Source organism: Ovis canadensis, chromosome 5 (genome assembly GCF_042477335.2).
Source record: "Ovis canadensis isolate MfBH-ARS-UI-01 breed Bighorn chromosome 5, ARS-UI_OviCan_v2, whole genome shotgun sequence".
Taxonomy (NCBI): domain Eukaryota; kingdom Metazoa; phylum Chordata; class Mammalia; order Artiodactyla; family Bovidae; genus Ovis; species Ovis canadensis.
In genome coordinates, this window is record NC_091249.1 from 4,243,328 (window position 1) to 4,266,330 (window position 23,003).

The window sequence follows — 23,003 nt, forward strand, 5'->3', positions numbered from 1 at the left end:
CCGTTTCCGCCTCCTAGCTCGAGATGAGGGATCCTTTCCCTGTTTCGTAGGGAAAGAATTCCCGGCGTTCCCGTCGCATCTCAAGAGGAGACGCTCTCCACAGGAGAGGCGAGAGGAACTCCAGGGTCGTGCCACCATTCCAAGAGACCCCCAGATGTGTCAGTCCATACCAGAGGAACCTGTTTTCACTGCACTGCCTTGACGTTCAAGCCGAGGATCGACTCCCACCACGTGTGCACGTGGGCCAGCCCTGTGGGAAAGCCTCGTGGGAAAGCCTCGTGGGAAAGACTCGAGGGAAAACCATACATCCTTTGATCCACGCGGCGGACTGCGTGACACTGCTGCTACCGCTCTGGAGGAAAGCGCAAGTGCATGCCCGCTTTCGAGACTACGACTGACTCCCCTGGGGAGACTCCAGAAGTACCCCAAGATCCATGTCAGCACTGGAGAGGAATCCTCAGGTTCCGGCCCCGACTCCACACAAGGTCTTAGGCCCCGGCATCGACGGGAGAGGAATCCCGAGAGGCCCCCGAGGAACTCGCATGGGGACTGGCCTTTCGTGAGGCCACCAGAGCGGGTCCCTGAGGTCCCCATCGTAAGTCGAGAGCACCTGCCTCAACTCGAGAAAATCCAGGAGGTTTTGCCCTCCAGGCGAGATGAGGCCCATTTCCGCTGAGGCTTCTCGAGGCTAATCACATCTAACCATTGGTACTTCCAAAAGGTCCTTCACACCCTTGCTGCAACTCAAGAAGTTCCCCGACATACCCGTCTCCACTCGAGAGGAAGCACGTGGGGTCCCGCACACATCCAGGGGAGCCCCGTTTCCGCCTCCTAGCTCGAGATGAGGGATCCTTTCCCTGTTTCGTAGGGAAAGAATTCCCGGCGTTCCCGTCGCATCTCAAGAGGAGACGCTCTCCACAGGAGAGGCGAGAGGAACTCCAGGGTCGTGCCACCATTCCAAGAGACCCCCAGATGTGTCAGTCCATACCAGAGGAACCTGTTTTCACTGCACTTCCTTGACGTTCAAGCCGAGGATCGACTCCCACCACGTGTGCACGTGGGCCAGCCCTGTGGGAAAGCCTCGTGGGAAAGCCTCGTGGGAAAGACTCGAGGGAAAACCATACATCCTTTGATCCACGCGGCGGACTGCGTGACACTGCTGCTACCGCTCTGGAGGAAAGCGCAAGTGCATGCCCGCTTTCGAGACTACGACTGACTCCCCTGGGGAGACTCCAGAAGTACCCCAAGATCCATGTCAGCACTGGAGAGGAATCCTCAGGTTCCGGCCCCGACTCCACACAAGGTCTTAGGCCCCGGCATCGACGGGAGAGGAATCCCGAGAGGCCCCCGAGGAACTCGCATGGGGACTGGCCTTTCGTGAGGCCACCAGAGCGGGTCCCTGAGGTCCCCGTCGTAAGTCGAGAGCACCTGCCGCAACTCGAGAAAATCCATGAGGTTTTGCCCTCCAGGCGAGATGAGGCCCATTTCCGCTGAGGCTTCTCGAGGCTAATCACGTCTAACCACTGGAACTTCCAAAGGGTCCTTCACACCCTTGCTGCAACTCAAGAAGTTCCCCGACATACCCGTCTCCACTCGAGAGGAAGCACGTGGGGTCCCGCACACATCCAGCGGAGCCCCGTTTCCGCCTCGTAGCTCGAGATGAGGGATCATTTCCCTGTTTCGTTGGGAAAGAATTCCCGGCGTTCCCGTCGCATCTCAAGAGGAGGCGCTCTCCACAGGAAAGGCGAGAGGAACTCCAGGGTCGTGCCACCATTCCAAGAGTCCCCCAGATGTGTCAGTCCATTCCAGAGGAACCTGTTTTCCCTGCACTGCCTTGACGTTCCAGCCGAGGATCGACTCCCACTACCTGTGCACGTGAGACAGCCCTGTGGGAAAGCCTCGTGGGAAAGCCTCGTGGGAAAGACTCGAGGGAAAACCATAGATCCTTTGATCCACGCGGCGGACTGGGTGACACTGCTGCTACCGCTCTGGAGGAAAGCGCAAGTGCATGCCCGCATTCGAGACGAGGACTGACTCCCCTGGGGAGACTCCAGAAGTACCCCAAGATCCATGTCAGCACTGGAGAGGAATCCTCAGGTTCCGGCCCCGACTTCACACAAGGTCTTAGGCCCCGGCATCGACGGGAGAGGAATCCCGAGAGGCCCCCGAGGAACTCACATGGGGACTGGCCTTTCCTGAGGCCACCAGAGCGGGTCCCTGAGGTCCCCATCGTAAGTCGAGAGCACCTGACGCAACTCAAGAAAACCCAGGAGGTTTTGCCCTCCAGGCGAGATGAGGCCCATTTCCGCTGAGGCTTCTCGAGGGTAATCACGTCTAACCACTGGAACTTCCAAATGTTCCTTCACACCCTTGCTGCAACTCAAGAAGTTCCCCGACATACCCGTCTCCACTCGAGAGGAAGCACGTGGGGTCCCGCACACATCCAGCGGAGCCCCGTTTCCTCCTCCTAGCTCGAGATGAGGGATCCTTTCCCTGTTTCGTAGGGAAAGAATTCCCGGCGTTCCCGTCGCATCTCAAGAGGAGGCGCTCTCCACAGGAAAGGCGAGAGGAACTCCAGGGTCGTGCCACCATTCCAAGAGTCCCCCAGATGTGTCAGTCCATTCCAGAGGAACCTGTTTTCCCTGCACTGCCTTGACGTTCAAGCCGAGGATCGACTCCCACCACGTGTGCACGTGGGACAGCCCTGTGGGAAAGCCTCGTGGGAAAGCCTCGTGGGAAAGACTCGAGGGAAAACCATAGATCCTTTGATCCAAGCGACGGACTGCGTGACACTGCTGCTACCGCTCTGGAGGAAAGCGCAAGTGCATGCCCGCATTCGAGACGAGGACTGACTCCCCTGGGGAGACTCCAGAAGTACCCCAAGATCCATGTCAGCACTGGAGAGGTATCCTCAGGTTCCGGCCCCGACTCCACACAAGGTCTTAGGCCCCGGCATCGACGGGAGAGGAATCCCGAGAGGCCCACGCGGAACTCGCATGGGGACTGGCCTTTCCTGAGGCCACCAGAGCGGGTCCCTGAGGTCCCCGTCGTAAGTCGAGAGCACCTGCCGCAACTCGAGAAAATCCGGGAGGTTTTGCCCTCCAGGCGAGATGAGGCCCATTTCCGCTGAGGCTTCTCGAGGCTAATCACGCTAACCACTGGAATTTCCAAGGGGTCCTTCACACCCTTGCTGCAACTCAAGAAGTTTCCCGACATACCCGTCTCCACTCGAGAGGAAGCACGTGGGGTCCCGCACACATCCAGGGGAGCCCCGTGTCCGCCTCCTAGCTCGAGATGAGGGATCCTTTCCCTGTTTCGTAGGGAAAGAATTCCCGGCGTTCCCGTCGCATCTCAAGAGGAAGCGCTCTCCACAGGAAAGGCGAGAGGAACTCCAGGGTCGTGCCACCATTCCAAGAGTCCCCCAGATGTGTCAGTCCATTCCAGAGGAACCTGTTTTCCCTGCACTGCCTTGACGTTCAAGCCGAGGATCCACTCCCACCACGTGTGCACGTGGGACAGCCCTGTGGGAAAGCCTCGTGGGAAAGCCTCGTGGGAAAGACTCGAGGGAAAACCATAGATCCTTTGATCCACGCGGCGGACTGCGTGACACTGCTGCTACCGCTCTGGAGGAAAGCGCAAGTGCATGCCCGCATTCGAGACGAGGACTGACTCCCCTGGGGAGACTCCAGAAGTACCCCAAGATCCATGTCAGCACTGGAGAGGAATCCTCAGGTTCCGGCCCCGACTCCACACAAGGTCTTAGGCCCCGGCATCGACGGGAGAGGAATCCCGAGAGGCCCCCGAGGAACCCGCATGGGGACTGGCCTTTCCTGAGGCCACCAGAGCGGGTCCCTGAGGTCCCCGTCATAAGTCGAGAGCACCTGCCGCAACTCGAGAAAATCCAGGAGGTTTTGCCCTCCAGGTGAGATGAGGCCCATTTCCGCTGAGGCTTCTCGAGGCTAATCACGTCTAACCACTGGAACTTCCAAAGGGTCCTTCACACCCTTGCTGCAACTCAAGAAGTTCCCCGACATACCCGTCTCCACTCGAGAGGAAGCACGTGGGGTCCCGCACACATCCAGGGGAGCCCCGTTTCCGCCTCCTAGCTCGAGATGAGGGATCCTTTCCCTGTTTCGTAGGGAAAGAATTCCCGGCGTTCCCGTCGCATCTCAAGAGGAGGCGCTCTCCACAGGAAAGGCGAGAGGAACTCCAGGGTCGTGCCACCATTCCAAGAGTCCCCCAGATGTGTCAGTCTATTCCAGAGGAACCTGTTTTCCCTGCACTGCCTTGACGTTCAAGCCGAGGATCCACTCCCACCACCTGTGCACGTTAGACAGCCCTGTGGGAAAGCCTCGTGGGAAAGCCTCGTGGGAAAGACTCGAGGGAAAACCATAGATCCTTTGATCCACGCGGCGGACTGCGTGACACTGCTGCTACCGCTCTGGAGGAAAGCGCAAGTGCATGCCCGCATTCGAGACGAGGACTGACTCCCCTGGGGAGACTCCAGAAGTACACCAAGATTCATGTCAGCACTGGAGAGGAATCCTCAGGTTCCGGCCCCGACTCCACACAAGGTCTTAGGCCCCGGCATCGACGGGAGAGGAATCCCGAGAGGCCCCCAGGGAACTCGCATGGGGACTGGCCTTTCCTGAGGCCACCAGAGCGGGTCCCTGAGGTCCCCGTCGTAAGTCGAGAGCACCTGCCACAACTCGAGAAAATCCAGGAGGTTTTGCCCTCCAGGCGAGATGAGGCCCATTTCCGCTGAGGCTTCTCGAGGCTAACCACATCTAACCACTGGAACTTCCAAAGGGTCCTTCACACCCTTGCTGCAACTCAAGAAGTTCCCCGACATACCCGTCCCCACTCGAGAGGAAGCACGTGGGGTCCCGCACACATCCAGGGGAGCCCCGTTTCCGCCTCCTAGCTCGAGATGAGGGATCCTTTCCCTGTTTCGTAGGGAAAGAATTCCCGGAGTTCCCGAAGAGTTGGCGCTCTCCACAGGAAAGGCGAGAGGAACTCCAGGGTCGTGGCACCATTCCAAGAGACCTCCAGATGTGTCAGTCCATTCCAGAGGAACCTGTTTTCCCTGCACTGCCTTGACGTTCAAGCCGAGTATCGACTCCCAGCACGTGTGCACGTGGAACAGCCCTGTGGGAAAGCCTCGTGGGAAAGCCTCTTGGGAAAGACTCGAGGGAAAAACATAGATCCTTTGATCCACGCGGCGGACTGCGTGACACTGCTGCTACCGCTCTGGAGGAAAGCGCAAGTGCATGCCCGCATTCGAGACGAGGACTGACTCTCCTGGGGATACTCCAGAAGTACCCCAAGATCCATGTCAGCACTGGAGAGGAATCTTCAGGTTCCGGCCCCGACTCCACGCAAGATCTTAGGCCCTGGCATGAACGGGAGAGGAATCCCGAGAGGCCCCCGAGGAACTCGCATGGGGACTGGCCTTTCCTGAGGCCACCAGAGCGGTTCCCTGAGGTCCCCGTCGTAAGTCGAGAGCACCTGCCGCAACTCGAGAAAATCCAGGAGGTTTTGCCCTCCAGGCGAGATGAGGCCCATTTCCGCTGAGGCTTCTCGAGGCCAATCACATCTAACCACTGGAACTTCCAAAGGGTCCTTCAAACCCTTGCTGCAACTCAAGAAGTTCCCCGACATACCCGTCTCCACTCGAGAGGAAGCACGAGGGTCCCGCACACATCCAGGGGAGCCCCGTTTCCGCCTCCCAGCTCGAGATGAGGGATCCTTTCACTGTTTTGTAGGGAAAGATTTCCCAGCGTTCCCTTCGCATCTCAAGAGGAGGCGCTCTCCACAGGAAAGGCGAGAGGAACTCCAGGTCGTGCCACCATTCCAGAAGTCCCCCAGATATGTCAGTCCATTCCAGAGGAACCTGTTTTCCCTGCACTGCCTTGACATTCAAGCCGAGGATCGACTCCCACCACGTGTGCACGTGGGACAGCCCTGTGGGAAAGCCTCGTGGGAAAGCCTCGTGGGAAAGACTCGAGGGAAAACCATAGATCCTTTGATCCACGCGGCGGACTGCGTGACACTGCTGCTACTGCTCTGGAGGAAAGCGCAAGTGCATGCCCGCATCCGAGACGAGGACTGACTCCCCTGGGGAGACTCCAGAAGTACCCCAAGATCCATGTAAGCACTGGAGAGGAATCCTCAGGTTCCGGCCCCGACTCCACACAAGGTCTTAGGCCCCGGCATCGACGGGAGAGGAATCCCGAGAGGCCCCTGAGGAAGTCGCAAGGGGACTGGCCTTTCCTGAGGCCACCAGAGCGGGTCCCAGAGGTCCCCGTCGTAAGTCCAGAGCACCTGCCGCAACTCGAGAAAATCCAGGAGGTTTTGCCCTCCAGGCGAGATGAGGCCCATTTCCGCTGAGGCTTCTCGAGGCTAATCACGTCTAACCACTGGAACTTCCAAAGGGTCCTTCACACCCTTGCTGCAACTCAAGAAGTTCCTGACATACCCGTCTCCACTCGAGAGGAAGCACGAGGGTCCCGCACACATCCAGGGGAGCCCCGTTTTCGCCTCCTAGCTCGAGATGAGGGATCCTTTCCCTGTTTCGTAGGGAAAGAATTCCCGGCGTTCCCGTCGCATCTCAAGAGGAGGCGCTCTCCACAGGAAAGGCGAGAGGAACTCCAGGGTCGTGCCACCATTCCAAGAGTCCCCCAGATGTGTCAGTCCATTCCAGAGGAACCTGTTTTCCCTGCACTGCCTTGACGTTCAAGCCGAGGATCGACTCCCACCACGTGTGCACGTGGGACAGCCCTGTGGGAAAGCCTCGTGGGAAAGCCTCGTGGGAAAGACTCGAGGGAAAACCATAGATCCTTTGATCCACGCGGCGGACTGCGGGACACTGCTGCTACCGCTCTGGAGGAAAGCACAAGTGCATGCCCGTATTCGAGACGAGGACTGACTCCCCTGGGGAGACTCCAGAAGTACCCCAAGATCCATGTCAGCACTGGAGAGGAATCCTCAGGTTCCGGCCCCGACTCCACGCAAGGTCTTAGGCCCTGGCATTGACGGGAGAGGAATCCCCAGAGCCCCCCGAGGAACTCGCATGGGGACTGGCCATTCCTGAGGCCACCAGAGCGGGTCCCTGAGGTCCCCGTCGTAAGTCGAGAGCACCTGCCTCAACTCGAGAAAATCCAGGAGGTTTTGCCCTCCAGGCGAGATGATGCCCATTTCCGCTGAGGCTTCTCGAGGCTAATCACATCTAACCATTGGTACTTCCAAAGGGTCCTTCACACCCTTGCTGCAACTCAAGAAGTTCCCCGACATACCCGTCTCCACTCGAGAGGAAGCACGTGGGGTCCCGCACACATCCAGGGGAGCCCCGTTTCCGCCTCCTAGCTCGAGATGAGGGATCCTTTCCCTGTTTCGTAGGGAAAGAATTCCCGGCGTTCCCGTCGCATCTCAATAGGAGGCGCTCTCCACAGGAAAGGCGAGAGGAACTCCAGGGTGGTGCCACCATTCCAACAGTCCCCCAGATGTGTCAGTCCATTCCAGAGGAACCTGTTTTCCCTGCACTGCCTTGACGTTCAAGCCGAGGATCGACTCCCACCACGTGTGCACGTGGGACAGCCCTGTGGGAAAGCCTCGTGGGAAAGCCTCGTGGGAAAGACTCGAGGGAAAACCATAGATCCTTTGATCCAAGCGGCGGACTGCGGGACACTGCTGCTACCGCTCTGGAGGAAAGCACAAGTGCATGCCCGTATTCGAGACGAGGACTGACTCCCCTGGGGAGACTCCAGAAGTACCCCAAGATCCATGTCAGCACTGGAGAGGAATCCTCAGGTTCCGGCCCCGACTCCACGCAAGGTCTTAGGCCCTGGCATTGACGGGAGAGGAATCCCCAGAGGCCCCCGAGGAACTCGCATGGGGACTGGCCATTCCTGAGGCCACCAGAGCGGGTCCCTGAGGTCCCCGTCGTAAGTCGAGAGCACCTGCCGCAACTCGAGAAAATCCAGGAGGTTTTGCCCTCCAGGCGAGATGAGGCCCATTTCCGCTGAGGCTTCTCGAGGCTAATCACATCTAACCATTGGTACTTCCAAAGGGTCCTTCACACCCTTGCTGCAACTCAAGAAGTTCCCCGACATACCCGTCTCCACTCGAGAGGAAGCACGTGTGGTCCCGCACACATCCAGGGGAGCCCCGTTTCCGCCTCCTAGCTCGAGATGAGGGATCCTTTCCCTGTTTCGTAGGGAAAGAATTCCCGGCGTTCCCGTCGCATCTCAAGAGGAGACGCTCTCCACAGGAGAGGCGAGAGGAACTCCAGGGTCGTGCCACCATTCCAAGAGTCCCCCAGATGTGTCAGTCCATTCCAGAGGAACCTGTTTTCCCTGCACTGCCTTGACGTTCAAGCCGAGGATCGACTCCCACCACCTGTGCACGTTAGACAGCCCTGTGGGAAAGCCTCGTGGGAAAGCCTCGTGGGAAAGACTCGAGGGAAAACCATAGATCCTTTGATCCACGCGGCGGACTGGGTGACACTGCTGCTACCGCTCTGGAGGAAAGCGCAAGTGCATGCCCGCATTCGAGACGAGGACTGACTCCCCTGGGGAGACTCAAGAAGTACCCCAAGATCCATGTCAGCAATGGAGAGGAATCCTCAGGTTCCGGCCCCGACTCCACACAAGGTCTTAGGCCCCGGCATCGACGGGAGAGGAATCCCGAGAGGCCCCCGAGGAACTCGCATGGGGACTGGCCATTCCTGAGGCCACCAGAGCGGGTCCCTGAGGTCCCCGTCATAAGTCGAGAGCACCTGCCGCAACTCGAGAAAATCCAGGAGGTTTTGCCCTCCAGGCGAGATGAGGCCCATTTCCGCTGAGGCTTCTCGAGGCTAATCACATCTAACACCTGGAACTTCCAAAGGGTCCTTCACACCCTTTCTGTAACTCAAGAAGTTCCCCGACATACCCGTCTCCACTCGAGAAGAAGCACGTGGGGTCCCGCACACATCCAGGGGAGCCCCGTTTCCGCCTCCTAGCTCGAGATGAGGGATCCTTTCCCTGTTTCGTAGGGAAAGAATTCCCGGCGTTCCCGTCGCATCTCAAGAGGAGACGCTCTCCACAGGAGAGGCGAGAGGAACTCCAGGGTCGTGCCAACATTCCAAGAGACCCCCAGATGTGTCAGTCCATACCAGAGGAACCTGTTTTCCCTGCACTGCCTTGACGTTCAAGCCGAGGATCGACTCCCACCACGTGTGCACGTGGGACAGCCCTGTGGGAAAGCCTCGTGGGAAAGCCTCGTGGGAAAGACTCGAGGGAAAACCATAGATCCTTTGATCCACGCGGCGGACTGCGTGACACTGCTGCTACCGCTCTGTAGGAAAGCGCAAGTGCATGCCCGCATTCCAGACGAGGACTGACTCCCCTGGGGAGACTCTAGAAGTACCCCAAGCTCCATGTCACCAGTGGAGAGGAATCCTCAGGTTCCGGCCCCGACTCCACACAAGGTCTTAGGCCCTGGCATCGACGGGAGAGGAATGCCGAGAGGCCCCCGAGGAACTCGCATGGGGACTGGCCTTTCCTGAGGCCACCAGAGCGGGTCCCTGAGGTCCCCGTCGTAAGTCGAGAGCACCTGCCGCAACTCGAGAAAATCCAGGAGGTTTTTCCATCCAGGCTAGATGAGGCCCATTTCCGCTGAGGCTTCTCGAGGCTAATCACATCTAACCACTGGAACTTCCAACGGGTCCTTCACACCCTTGCTGCAACTCAAGCAGTTCCGCGACATACCCGTCTCCACTCGAGAGGAAGCAAGTGGGGTCCCGCACACATCCAGGGGAGCCCCGTTTCCGCCTCCTAGCTCGAGATGAGGGATCCTTTCCCTGTTTCGTAGGGAAAGAATTCCCGGAGTTCCCGAAGAGTTGGCGCTCTCCACAGGAAAGGCGAGAGGAACTCCAGGGTCGTGGCACCATTCCAAGAGACCTCCAGATGTGTCAGTCCATTCCAGAGGATCCTGTTTTCCCTGCACTGCCTTGACGTTCAAGCCGAGTATCGACTCCCAGCACGTGTGCACGTGGAACAGCCCTGTGGGAAAGCCTCGTGGGAAAGCCTCTTGGGAAAGACTCGAGGGAAAAACATAGATCCTTTGATCCACGCGGCGGACTGCGTGACACTGCTGCTACCGCTCTGGAGGAAAGCGCAAGTGCATGCCCGCATTCGAGACGAGGACTGACTCTCCTGGGGATACTCCAGAAGTACCCCAAGATCCATGTCAGCACTGGAGAGGAATCTTCAGGTTCCGGCCCCGACTCCACGCAAGATCTTAGGCCCTGGCATGAACGGGAGAGGAATCCCGAGAGGCCCCCGAGGAACTCGCATGGGGACTGGCCTTTCCTGAGGCCACCAGAGCGGGTCCCTGAGGTCCCCGTCGTAAGTCGAGAGCACCTGCCGCAACTCGAGAAAATCCAGGAGGTTTTGCCCTCCAGGCGAGATGAGGCCCATTTCCGCTGAGGCTTCTCGAGGCCAATCACATCTAACCACTGGAACTTCCAAAGGGTCCTTCAAACCCTTGCTGCAACTCAAGAAGTTCCCCGACATACCCGTCTCCACTCGAGAGGAAGCACGAGGGTCCCGCACACATCCAGGGGAGCCCCGTTTCCGCCTCCCAGCTCGAGATGAGGGATCCTTTCACTGTTTTGTAGGGAAAGATTTCCCAGCGTTCCCTTCGCATCTCAAGAGGAGGCGCTCTCCACAGGAAAGGCGAGAGGAACTCCAGGTCGTGCCACCATTCCAGAAGTCCCCCAGATATGTCAGTCCATTCCAGAGGAACCTGTTTTCCCTGCACTGCCTTGACATTCAAGCCGAGGATCGACTCCCACCACGTGTGCACGTGGGACAGCCCTGTGGGAAAGCCTCGTGGGAAAGCCTCGTGGGAAAGACTCGAGGGAAAACCATAGATCCTTTGATCCACGCGGCGGACTGCGTGACACTGCTGCTACTGCTCTGGAGGAAAGCGCAAGTGCATGCCCGCATCCGAGACGAGGACTGACTCCCCTGGGGAGACTCCAGAAGTACCCCAAGATCCATGTAAGCACTGGAGAGGAATCCTCAGGTTCCGGCCCCGACTCCACACAAGGTCTTAGGCCCCGGCATCGACGGGAGAGGAATCCCGAGAGGCCCCTGAGGAAGTCGCAAGGGGACTGGCCTTTCCTGAGGCCACCAGAGCGGGTCCCAGAGGTCCCCGTCGTAAGTCCAGAGCACCTGCCGCAACTCGAGAAAATCCAGGAGGTTTTGCCCTCCAGGCGAGATGAGGCCCATTTCCGCTGAGGCTTCTCGAGGCTAATCACATCTAACCACTGGAACTTCCAAAGGGTCCTTCACACCCTTGCTGCAACTCAAGAAGCTCCTGACATACCCGTCTCCACTCGAGAGGAAGCACGAGGGTCCCGCACACATCCAGGGGAGCCCCGTTTTCGCGTCCTAGCTCGAGATGAGGGATCCTTTCCCTGTTTCGTAGGGAAAGAATTCCCGGCCTTCCCGTCGCATCTCAAGAGGAGGCGCTCTCCACAGGAAAGGCGAGAGGAACTCCAGGGTCGTGCCACCATTCCAAGAGTCCCCCAGATGTGTCAGTCCATTCCAGAGGAACCTGTTTTCCCTGCACTGCCTTGACGTTCAAGCCGAGGATCGACTCCCACCACGTGTGCACGTGGGACAGCCCTGTGGGAAAGCCTCGTGGGAAAGCCTCGTGGGAAAGACTCGAGGGAAAACCATAGATCCTTTGATCCACGCGGCGGACTGCGGGACACTGATGCTACCGCTCTGGAGGAAAGCACAAGTGCATTCCCGTATTCGAGACGAGGACTGACGCCCCTGGGGAGACTCCAGAAGGACCCCAAGATCCATGTCAGCACTGGAGAGGAATCCTCAGGTTCCGGCCCCGACTCCACGCAAGGTCTTAGGCCCTGGCATTGACGGGAGAGGAATCCCCAGAGCCCCCCGAGGAACTCGCATGGGGACTGGCCATTCCTGAGGCCACCAGAGCGGGTCCCTGAGGTCCCCGTCGTAAGTCGAGAGCACCTGCCTCAACTCGAGAAAATCCAGGAGGTTTTGCCCTCCAGGCGAGATGATGCCCATTTCCGCTGAGGCTTCTCGAGGCTAATCACATCTAACCATTGGTACTTCCAAAGGGTCCTTCACACCCTTGCTGCAACTCAAGAAGTTCCCCGACATACCCGTCTCCACTCGAGAGGAAGCACGTGGGGTCCCGCACACATCCAGGGGAGCCCCGTTTCCGCCTCCTAGCTCGAGATGAGGGATCCTTTCCCTGTTTCGTAGGGAAAGAATTCCCGGCGTTCCCGTCGCATCTCAAGAGGAGGCGCTCTCCACAGGAAAGGCGAGAGGAACTCCAGGGTCGTGCCACCATTCCAACAGTCCCCCAGATGTGTCAGTCCATTCCAGAGGAACCTGTTTTCCCTGCACTGCCTTGACGTTCAAGCCGAGGATCGACTCCCACCACGTGTGCACGTGGGACAGCCCTGTGGGAAAGCCTCGTGGGAAAGCCTCGTGGGAAAGACTCGAGGGAAAACCATAGATCCTTTGATCCAAGCGGCGGACTGCGGGACACTGCTGCTACCGCTCTGGAGGAAAGCACAAGTGCATGCCCGTATTCGAGACGAGGACTGACTCCCCTGGGGAGACTCCAGAAGTACCCCAAGATCCATGTCAGCACTGGAGAGGAATCCTCAGGTTCCGGCCCCGACTCCACGCAAGGTCTTAGGCCCTGGCATTGACGGGAGAGGAATCCCCAGAGGCCCCCGAGGAACTCGCATGGGGACTGGCCATTCCTGAGGCCACCAGAGCGGGTCCCTGAGGTCCCCGTCGTAAGTCGAGAGCACCTGCCTCAACTCGAGAAAATCCAGGAGGTTTTGCCCTCCAGGCGAGATGAGGCCCATTTCCGCTGAGGCTTCTCGAGGCTAATCACATCTAACCATTGGTACTTCCAAAGGGTCCTTCACACCCTTGCTGCAACTCAAGAAGTTCCCCGACATACCCGTCTCCACTCGAGAGGAAGCACGTGGGGTCCCGCACACATCCAGGGGAGCCCCGTTTCCGCCTCCTAGCTCGAGATGAGGGATCCTTTCCCTGTTTCGTAGGGAAAGAATTCCCGGCGTTCCCGTCGCATCTCAAGAGGAGACGCTCTCCACAGGAGAGGCGAGAGGAACTCCAGGGTCGTGCCACCATTCCAAGAGACCCCCAGATGTGTCAGTCCATACCAGAGGAACCTGTTTTCACTGCACTGCCTTGACGTTCAAGCCGAGGATCGACTCCCACCACGTGTGCACGTGGGACAGCCCTGTGGGAAAGCCTCGTGGGAAAGCCTCGTGGGAAAGACTCGAGGGAAAACCATACATCCTTTGATCCACGCGGCGGACTGCGTGACACTGCTGCTACCGCTCTGGAGGAAAGCGCAAGTGCATGCCCGCTTTCGAGACTACGACTGACTCCCCTGGGGAGACTCCAGAAGTACCCCAAGATCCATGTCAGCACTGGAGAGGAATCCTCAGGTTCCGGCCCCGACTCCACACAAGGTCTTCGGCCCCGGCATCGACGGGAGAGGAATCCCGAGAGGCCCCCGAGGAACTCGCATGGGGACTGGCCTTTCGTGAGGCCACCAGAGCGGGTCCCTGAGGTCCCCGTCGTAAGTCGAGAGCACCTGCCGCAACTCGAGAAAATCCATGAGGTTTTGCCCTCCAGGCGAGATGAGGCCCATTTCCGCTGAGGCTTCTCGAGGCTAATCACGTCTAACCACTGGAACTTCCAAAGGGTCCTTCACACCCTTGCTGCAACTCAAGAAGTTCCCCGACATACCCGTCTCCACTCGAGAGGAAGCACGTGGGGTCCCGCACACATCCAGCGGAGCCCCGTTTCCGCCTCGTAGCTCGAGATGAGGGATCCTTTCCCTGTTTCGTAGGGAAAGAATTCCCGGCGTTCCCGTCGCCTCTCAAGAGGAGGCGCTCTCCACAGGAAAGGCGAGAGGAACTCCAGGGTCGTGCCACCATTCCAAGAGTCCCCCAGATGTGTCAGTCCATTCCAGAGGAACCTGTTTTCCCTGCACTGCCTTGACGTTCAAGCCGAGGATCGACTCCCACTACCTGTGCACGTGAGACAGCCCTGTGGGAAAGCCTCGTGGGAAAGCCTCGTGGGAAAGACTCGAGGGAAAACCATAGATCCTTTGATCCACGCGGCGGACTGGGTGACACTGCTGCTACCGCTCTGGAGGAAAGCGCAAGTGCATGCCCGCATTCGAGACGAGGACTGACTCCCCTGGGGAGACTCCAGAAGTACCCCAAATCCATGTCAGCACTGGAGAGGAATCCTCAGGTTCCGGCCCCGACTCCACACAAGGTCTTAGGCCCCGGCATCGACGGGAGAGGAATCCCGAGAGGCCCCCGAGGAACTCGCATGGGGACTGGCCTTTCCTGAGGCCACCAGAGCGGGTCCCTGAGGTCCCCATCGTAAGTCGAGAGCACCTGCCGCAACTCAAGAAAATCCAGGAGGTTTTGCCCTCCAGGCGAGATGAGGCCCATTTCCGCTGAGGCTTCTCGAGGGTAATCACGTCTAACCACTGGAACTTCCAAAGGTTCCTTCACACCCTTGCTGCAACTCAAGAAGTTCCCCGACATACCCGTCTCCACTCGAGAGGAAGCACGTGGGGTCCCGCACACATCCAGCGGAGCCCCGTTTCCTCCTCCTAGCTCGAGATGAGGGATCCTTTCCCTGTTTCGTAGGGAAAGAATTCCCGGCGTTCCCGTCGCATCTCAAGAGGAGGCGCTCTCCACAGGAAAGGCGAGAGGAACTCCAGGGTCGTGCCACCATTCCAAGAGTCCCCCAGATGTGTCAGTCCATTCCAGAGGAACCTGTTTTCCCTGCACTGCCTTGACGTTCAAGCCGAGGATCGACTCCCACCACGTGTGCACGTGGGACAGCCCTGTGGGAAAGCCTCGTGGGAAAGCCTCGTGGGAAAGACTCGAGGGAAAACCATAGATCCTTTGATCCAAGCGACGGACTGCGTGACACTGCTGCTACCGCTCTGAAGGAAAGCGCAAGTGCATGCCCGCATTCGAGACGAGGACTGACTCCCCTGGGGAGACTCCAGAAGTACCCCAAGATCCATGTCAGCAATGGAGAGGAATCCTCAGGTTCCGGCCCCGACTCCACACAAGGTCTTAGGCCCCGGCATCGACGGGAGAGGAATCCCGAGAGGCCCCCGAGGAACTCGCATGCGGACTGGCCTTTCCTGAGGCCACAAGAGCGGGTCCCTGAGGTCCCCGTCGTAAGTCGAGAGCACCTGCCGCAACTCGAGAAAATCCAGGAGGTTTTGCCCTCCAGGCGAGATGAGTCCCATTTCCGCTGAGGCTTCTCGAGGCTAATCACGTCTAACCACTGGAACTTCCAAAGGGTCCTTCACACCCTTGCTACAACTCAAGAAGTTCCCCGACATACCTGTCTCCACTCGAGAGGAAGCACGTGGGGTCCCGCACACATCCAGGGGAGCCCCGTTTCCGCCTCCTAGCTCGAGATGAGGGATCCTTTCCCTGTTTCGTAGGGAAAGAATTCCCGGCGTTCCCGTCGCATCTCAAGAGGAGGCGCTCTCCACAGGAAAGGCGAGAGGAACTCCAGGGTCGTGCCACCATTCCAAGAGTCCCCCAGATGTGTCAGTCCATTCCACAGGAACCTGTTTTCCCTGCACTGCCTTGACGTTCAAGCCGAGGATCGACTCCCACCACGTGTGCACGTGGAACAGCCCTGTGGGAAAGCGTCGTGGGAAAGCCTCGTGGGAAAGACTCGAGGGAAAACCATAGATCCTTTGATCCACGCGGTGGACTGCGTGACACTGCTGCTACCGCTCTGGAGGAAAGCGCAAGTGCATGCCCGCATTCGAGACGAGGACTGACTCCCCTGGGGAGACTCCAGAAGTACCCCAAGATCCATGTCAGCACTGGAGAGGTATCCTCAGGTTCCGGCCCCGACTCCACACAAGGTCTTAGGCCCCGGCATCGACGGGAGAGGAATCCCGAGAGGCCCACGAGGAACTCGCATGGGGACTGGCCTTTCCTGAGGCCACCAGAGCGGGTCCCTGAGGTCCCCGTCGTAAGTCGAGAGCACCTGCCGCAACTCGAGATAATCCGGGAGATTTTGCCCTCCAGGCGAGATGAGGCCCATTTCCGCTGAGGCTTCTCGAGGCTAATCACATCTAACACCTGGAACTTCCAAAGGGTCCTTCACACCCTTGCTGCAACTCAAGAAGTTCCCCGACATACCCGTCTCCACTCGAGAAGAAGCACGTGGGGTCCCGCACACATCCAGGGGAGCCCCGTTTCCGCCTCCTAGCTCGAGATGAGGGATCCTTTCCCTGTTTCGTAGGGAAAGAATTCCCGGCGTTCCCGTCGCATCTCAAGAGGAGACGCTCTCCACAGGAGAGGCGAGAGGAACTCCAGGGTCGTGCCAACATTCCAAGAGACCAGCAGATGTGTCAGTCCATACCAATGGAACCTGTTTTCCCTGCACTGCCTTGACGTTCAAGCCGAGGATCGACTCCCACCACGTGTGCACGTGGGACAGCCCTGTGGGAAAGCCTCGTGGGAAAGCCTCGTGGGAAAGACTCGAGGGAAAACCATAGATCCTTTGATCCACGCGGCGGACTGCGTGACACTGCTGCTACCGCTCTGGAGGAAAGCGCAAGTGCATGCCCGCATTCCAGACGAGGACTGACTCCCCTGGGGAGACTCTAGAAGTACCCCAAGCTCCATGTCACCACTGGAGAGGAATCCTCAGGTTCCGGCCCCGACTCCACACAAGGTCTTAGGCCCTGGCATCTACGGGAGAGGAATGCCGAGAGGCCCCCGAGGAACTCGCATGGGGACTGGCCTTTCCTGAGGCCACCAGAGCGGGTCCCTGAGGTCCCCGTCGTAAGTCGAGAGCACCTGCCGCAACTCGAGAAAATCCAGGAGGTTTTTCCCTCCAGGCTAGATGAGGCCCATTTCCGCTGAGGCTTCTCGAGGCTAAACACATCTAACCACTGGAACTTCCAACGGGTCCTTCACACCCTTGCTGCATCTCAAGCAGTTCCGCGACATACCCGTCTCCACTCGAGAGGAAGCAAGTGGGGTCCCGCACACATCCAGGGGAGCCCCGTTTCCGCCTCCTAGCTCGAGATGAGGGATCCTTTCCCTGTTTCGTAGGGAAAGAATTCCCGGAGTTCCCGAAGAGTTGGCGCTCTCCACAGGAAAGGCGAGAGGAACTCCAGGGTCGTGGCACCATTCCAAGAGACCTCCAGATGTGTCAGTCCATTCCAGAGGAACCTGTTTTCCCTGCACTGCCTTGACGTTCAAGCCGAGTATCGACTCCCAGCACGTGTGCACGTGGAACAGCCCTGTGGGAAAGCCTCGTGGGAAAGCCTCTTGGGAAAGACTCGAGGGAAAAACATAGATCCTTTGATCCACGCGGCGGACTGCGTGACACTGCTGCTACCGCTCTGGAGGAAAGCGCAAGTGCATGCCCGCATTCGAGACGAGGACTGACTCTCCTGGGGATACTCCAGAAGTACCCCAAGATCCATGTCAGCACTGGAGAGGAATCTTCAGGTTCCGGCCCCGACTCCACGCAAGATCTTAGGCCCTGGCATGAACGGGAGAGGAATCCCGAGAGGCCCCCGAGGAACTCGCATGGGGACTGGCCTTTCCTGAGGCCACCAGAGCGGGTCCCTGAGGTCCCCGTCGTAAGTCGAGAGCACCTGCCGCAACTCGAGAAAATCCAGGAGGTTTTGCCCTCCAGGCGAGATGAGGCCCATTTCCGCTGAGGCTTCTCGAGGCCAATCACATCTAACCACTGGAACTTCCAAAGGGTCCTTCAAACCCTTGCTGCAACTCAAGAAGTTCCCCGACATACCCGTCTCCACTCGAGAGGAAGCACGAGGGTCCCGCACACATCCAGGGGAGCCCCGTTTCCGCCTCCCAGCTCGAGATGAGGGATCCTTTCACTGTTTTGTAGGGAAAGATTTCCCAGCGTTCCCTTCGCATCTCAAGAGGAGGCGCTCTCCACAGGAAAGGCGAGAGGAACTCCAGGTCGTGCCACCATTCCAGAAGTCCCCCAGATATGTCAGTCCATTCCAGAGGAACCTGTTTTCCCTGCACTGCCTTGACATTCAAGCCGAGGATCGACTCCCACCACGTGTGCACGTGGGACAGCCCTGTGGGAAAGCCTCGTGGGAAAGCCTCGTGGGAAAGACTCGAGGGAAAACCATAGATCCTTTGATCCACGCGGCGGACTGCGTGACACTGCTGCTACTGCTCTGGAGGAAAGCGCAAGTGCATGCCCGCATCCGAGACGAGGACTGACTCCCCTGGGGAGACTCCAGAAGTACCCCAAGATCCATGTAAGCACTGGAGAGGAATCCTCAGGTTCCGGCCCCGACTCCACACAAGGTCTTAGGCCCCGGCATCGACGGGAGAGGAATCCCGAGAGGCCCCTGAGGAAGTCGCAAGGGGACTGGCCTTTCCTGAGGCCACCAGAGCGGGTCCCAGAGGTCCCCGTCGTAAGTCCAGAGCACCTGCCGCAACTCGAGAAAATCCAGGAGGTTTTGCCCTCCAGGCGAGATGAGGCCCATTTCCGCTGAGGCTTCTCGAGGCTAATCACATCTAACCACTGGAACTTCCAAAGGGTCCTTCACACCCTTGCTGCAACTCAAGAAGCTCCTGACATACCCGTCTCCACTCGAGAGGAAGCACGAGGGTCCCGCACACATCCAGGGGAGCCCCGTTTTCGCCTCCTAGCTCGAGATGAGGGATCCTTTCCCTGTTTCGTAGGGAAACAATTCCCGGCGTTCCCGTCGCATCTCAAGAGGAGGCGCTCTCCACAGGAAAGGCGAGAGGAACTCCAGGGTCGTGCCACCATTCCAAGAGTCCCCCAGATGTGTCAGTCCATTCCAGAGGAACCTGTTTTCCCTGCACTGCCTTGACGTTCAAGCCGAGGATCGACTCCCACCACGTGTGCACGTGGGACAGCCCTGTGGGAAAGCCTCGTGGGAAAGCCTCGTGGGAAAGACTCGAGGGAAAACCATAGATCCTTTGATCCACGCGGCGGACTGCGGGACACTGCTGCTACCGCTCTGGAGGAAAGCACAAGTGCATTCCCGTATTCGAGACGAGGACTGACTCCCCTGGGGAGACTCCAGAAGTACCCCAAGATCCATGTCAGCACTGGAGAGGAATCCTCAGGTTCCGGCCCCGACTCCACGCAAGGTCTTAGGCCCTGGCATTGACGGGAGAGGAATCCCCAGAGCCCCCCGAGGAACTCGCATGGGGACTGGCCATTCCTGAGGCCACCAGAGCGGGTCCCTGAGGTCCCCGTCGTAAGTCGAGAGCACCTGCCTCAACTCGAGAAAATCCAGGAGGTTTTGCCCTCCAGGCGAGATGATGCCCATTTCCGCTGAGGCTTCTCGAGGCTAATCACATCTAACCATTGGTACTTCCAAAGGGTCCTTCACACCCTTGCTGCAACTCAAGAAGTTCCCCGACATACCCGTCTCCACTCGAGAGGAAGCACGTGGGGTCCCGCACACATCCAGGGGAGCCCCGTTTCCGCCTCCTAGCTCGAGATGAGGGATCCTTTCCCTGTTTCGTAGGGAAAGAATTCCCGGCGTTCCCGTCGCATCTCAAGAGGAGGCGCTCTCCACAGGAAAGGCGAGAGGAACTCCAGGGTCGTGCCACCATTCCAACAGTCCCCCAGATGTGTCAGTCCATTCCAGAGGAACCTGTTTTCCCTGCACTGCCTTGACGTTCAAGCCGAGGATCGACTCCCACCACGTGTGCACGTGGGACAGCCCTGTGGGAAAGCCTCGTGGGAAAGCCTCGTGGGAAAGACTCGAGGGAAAACCATAGATCCTTTGATCCAAGCGGCGGACTGCGGGACACTGCTGCTACCGCTCTGGAGGAAAGCACAAGTGCATGCCCGTATTCGAGACGAGGACTGACTCCCCTGGGGAGACTCCAGAAGTACCCCAAGATCCATGTCAGCACTGGAGAGGAATCCTCAGGTTCCGGCCCCGACTCCACGCAAGGTCTTAGGCCCTGGCATTGACGGGAGAGGAATCCCCAGAGGCCCCCGAGGAACTCGCATGGGGACTGGCCATTCCTGAGGCCACCAGAGCGGGTCCCTGAGGTCCCCGTCGTAAGTCGAGAGCACCTGCCTCAACTCGAGAAAATCCAGGAGGTTTTGCCCTCCAGGCGAGATGAGGCCCATTTCCGCTGAGGCTTCTCGAGGCTAATCACATCTAACCATTGGTACTTCCAAAGGGTCCTTCACACCCTTGCTGCAACTCAAGAAGTTCCCCGACATACCCGTCTCCACTCGAGAGGAAGCACGTGGGGTCCCGCACACATCCAGGGGAGCCCCGTTTCCGCCTCCTAGCTCGAGATGAGGGATCCTTTCCCTGTTTCGTAGGGAAAGAATTCCCGGCGTTCCCGTCGCATCTCAAGAGGAGACGCTCTCCACAGGAGAGGCGAGAGGAACTCCAGGGTCGTGCCACCATTCCAAGAGACCCCCAGATGTGTCAGTCCATACCAGAGGAACCTGTTTTCACTGCACTGCCTTGACGTTCAAGCCGAGGATCGACTCCCACCACGTGTGCACGTGGGACAGCCCTGTGGGAAAGCCTCGTGGGAAAGCCTCGTGGGAAAGACTCGAGGGAAAACCATACATCCTTTGATCCACGCGGCGGACTGCGTGACACTGCTGCTACCGCTCTGGAGGAAAGCGCAAGTGCATGCCCGCTTTCGAGACTACGACTGACTCCCCTGGGGAGACTCCAGAAGTACCCCAAGATCCATGTCAGCACTGGAGAGGAATCCTCAGGTTCCGGCCCCGACTCCACACAAGGTCTTAGGCCCCGGCATCGACGGGAGAGGAATCCCGAGAGGCCCCCGAGGAACTCGCATGGGGACTGGCCTTTCGTGAGGCCACCAGAGCGGGTCCCTGAGGTCCCCGTCGTAAGTCGAGAGCACCTGCCGCAACTCGAGAAAATCCATGAGGTTTTGCCCTCCAGGCGAGATGAGGCCCATTTCCGCTGAGGCTTCTCGAGGCTAATCACGTCTAACCACTGGAACTTCCAAAGGGTCCTTCACACCCTTGCTGCAACTCAAGAAGTTCCCCGACATACCCGTCTCCACTCGAGAGGAAGCACGTGGGGTCCCGCACACATCCAGCGGAGCCCCGTTTCCGCCTCCTAGCTCGAGATGAGGGATCCTTTCCCTGTTTCGTAGGGAAAGAATTCCCGGCGTTCCCGTCGCATCTCAAGAGGAGGCGCTCTCCACAGGAAAGGCGAGAGGAACTCCAGGGTCGTGCCACCATTCCAAGAGTCCCCCAGATGTGTCAGTCCATTCCAGAGGAACCTGTTTTCCCTGCACTGCCTTGACGTTCAAGCCGAGGATCGACTCCCACTACCTGTGCACGTGAGACAGCCCTGTGGGAAAGCCTCGTGGGAAAGCCTCGTGGGAAAGACTCGAGGGAAAACCATAGATCCTTTGATCCACGCGGCGGACTGGGTGACACTGCTGCTACCGCTCTGGAGGAAAGCGCAAGTGCATGCCCGCATTCGAGACGAGGACTGACTCCCCTGGGGAGACTCCAGAAGTACCCCAAATCCATGTCAGCACTGGAGAGGAATCCTCAGGTTCCGGCCCCGACTCCACACAAGGTCTTAGGCCCCGGCATCGACGGGAGAGGAATCCCGAGAGGCCCCCGAGGAACTCGCATGGGGACTGGCCTTTCCTGAGGCCACCAGAGCGGGTCCCTGAGGTCCCCATCGTAAGTCGAGAGCACCTGCCGCAACTCAAGAAAATCCAGGAGGTTTTGCCCTCCAGGCGAGATGAGGCCCATTTCCGCTGAGGCTTCTCGAGGGTAATCACGTCTAACCACTGGAACTTCCAAAGGTTCCTTCACACCCTTGCTGCAACTCAAGAAGTTCCCCGACATACCCGTCTCCACTCGAGAGGAAGCACGTGGGGTCCCGCACACATCCAGCGGAGCCCCGTTTCCTCCTCCTAGCTCGAGATGAGGGATCCTTTCCCTGTTTCGTAGGGAAAGAATTCCCGGCGTTCCCGTCGCATCTCAAGAGGAGGCGCTCTCCACAGGAAAGGCGAGAGGAACTCCAGGGTCGTGCCACCATTCCAAGAGTCCCCCAGATGTGTCAGTCCATTCCAGAGGAACCTGTTTTCCCTGCACTGCCTTGACGTTCAAGCCGAGGATCGACTCCCACCACGTGTGCACGTGGGACAGCCCTGTGGGAAAGCCTCGTGGGAAAGCCTCGTGGGAAAGACTCGAGGGAAAACCATAGATCCTTTGATCCAAGCGACGGACTGCGTGACACTGCTGCTACCGCTCTGAAGGAAAGCGCAAGTGCATGCCCGCATTCGAGACGAGGACTGACTCCCCTGGGGAGACTCCAGAAGTACCCCAAGATCCATGTCAGCAATGGAGAGGAATCCTCAGGTTCCGGCCCCGACTCCACACAAGGTCTTAGGCCCCGGCATCGACGGGAGAGGAATCCCGAGAGGCCCCCGAGGAACTCGCATGCGGACTGGCCTTTCCTGAGGCCACCAGAGCGGGTCCCTGAGGTCCCCGTCGTAAGTCGAGAGCACCTGCCGCAACTCGAGAAAATCCAGGAGGTTTTGCCCTCCAGGCGAGATGAGTCCCATTTCCGCTGAGGCTTCTCGAGGCTAATCACGTCTAACCACTGGAACTTCCAAAGGGTCCTTCACACCCTTGCTACAACTCAAGAAGTTCCCCGACATACCTGTCTCCACTCGAGAGGAAGCACGTGGGGTCCCGCACACATCCAGGGGAGCCCCGTTTCCGCCTCCTAGCTCGAGATGAGGGATCCTTTCCCTGTTTCGTAGGGAAAGAATTCCCGGCGTTCCCGTCGCATCTCAAGAGGAGGCGCTCTCCACAGGAAAGGCGAGAGGAACTCCAGGGTCGTGCCACCATTCC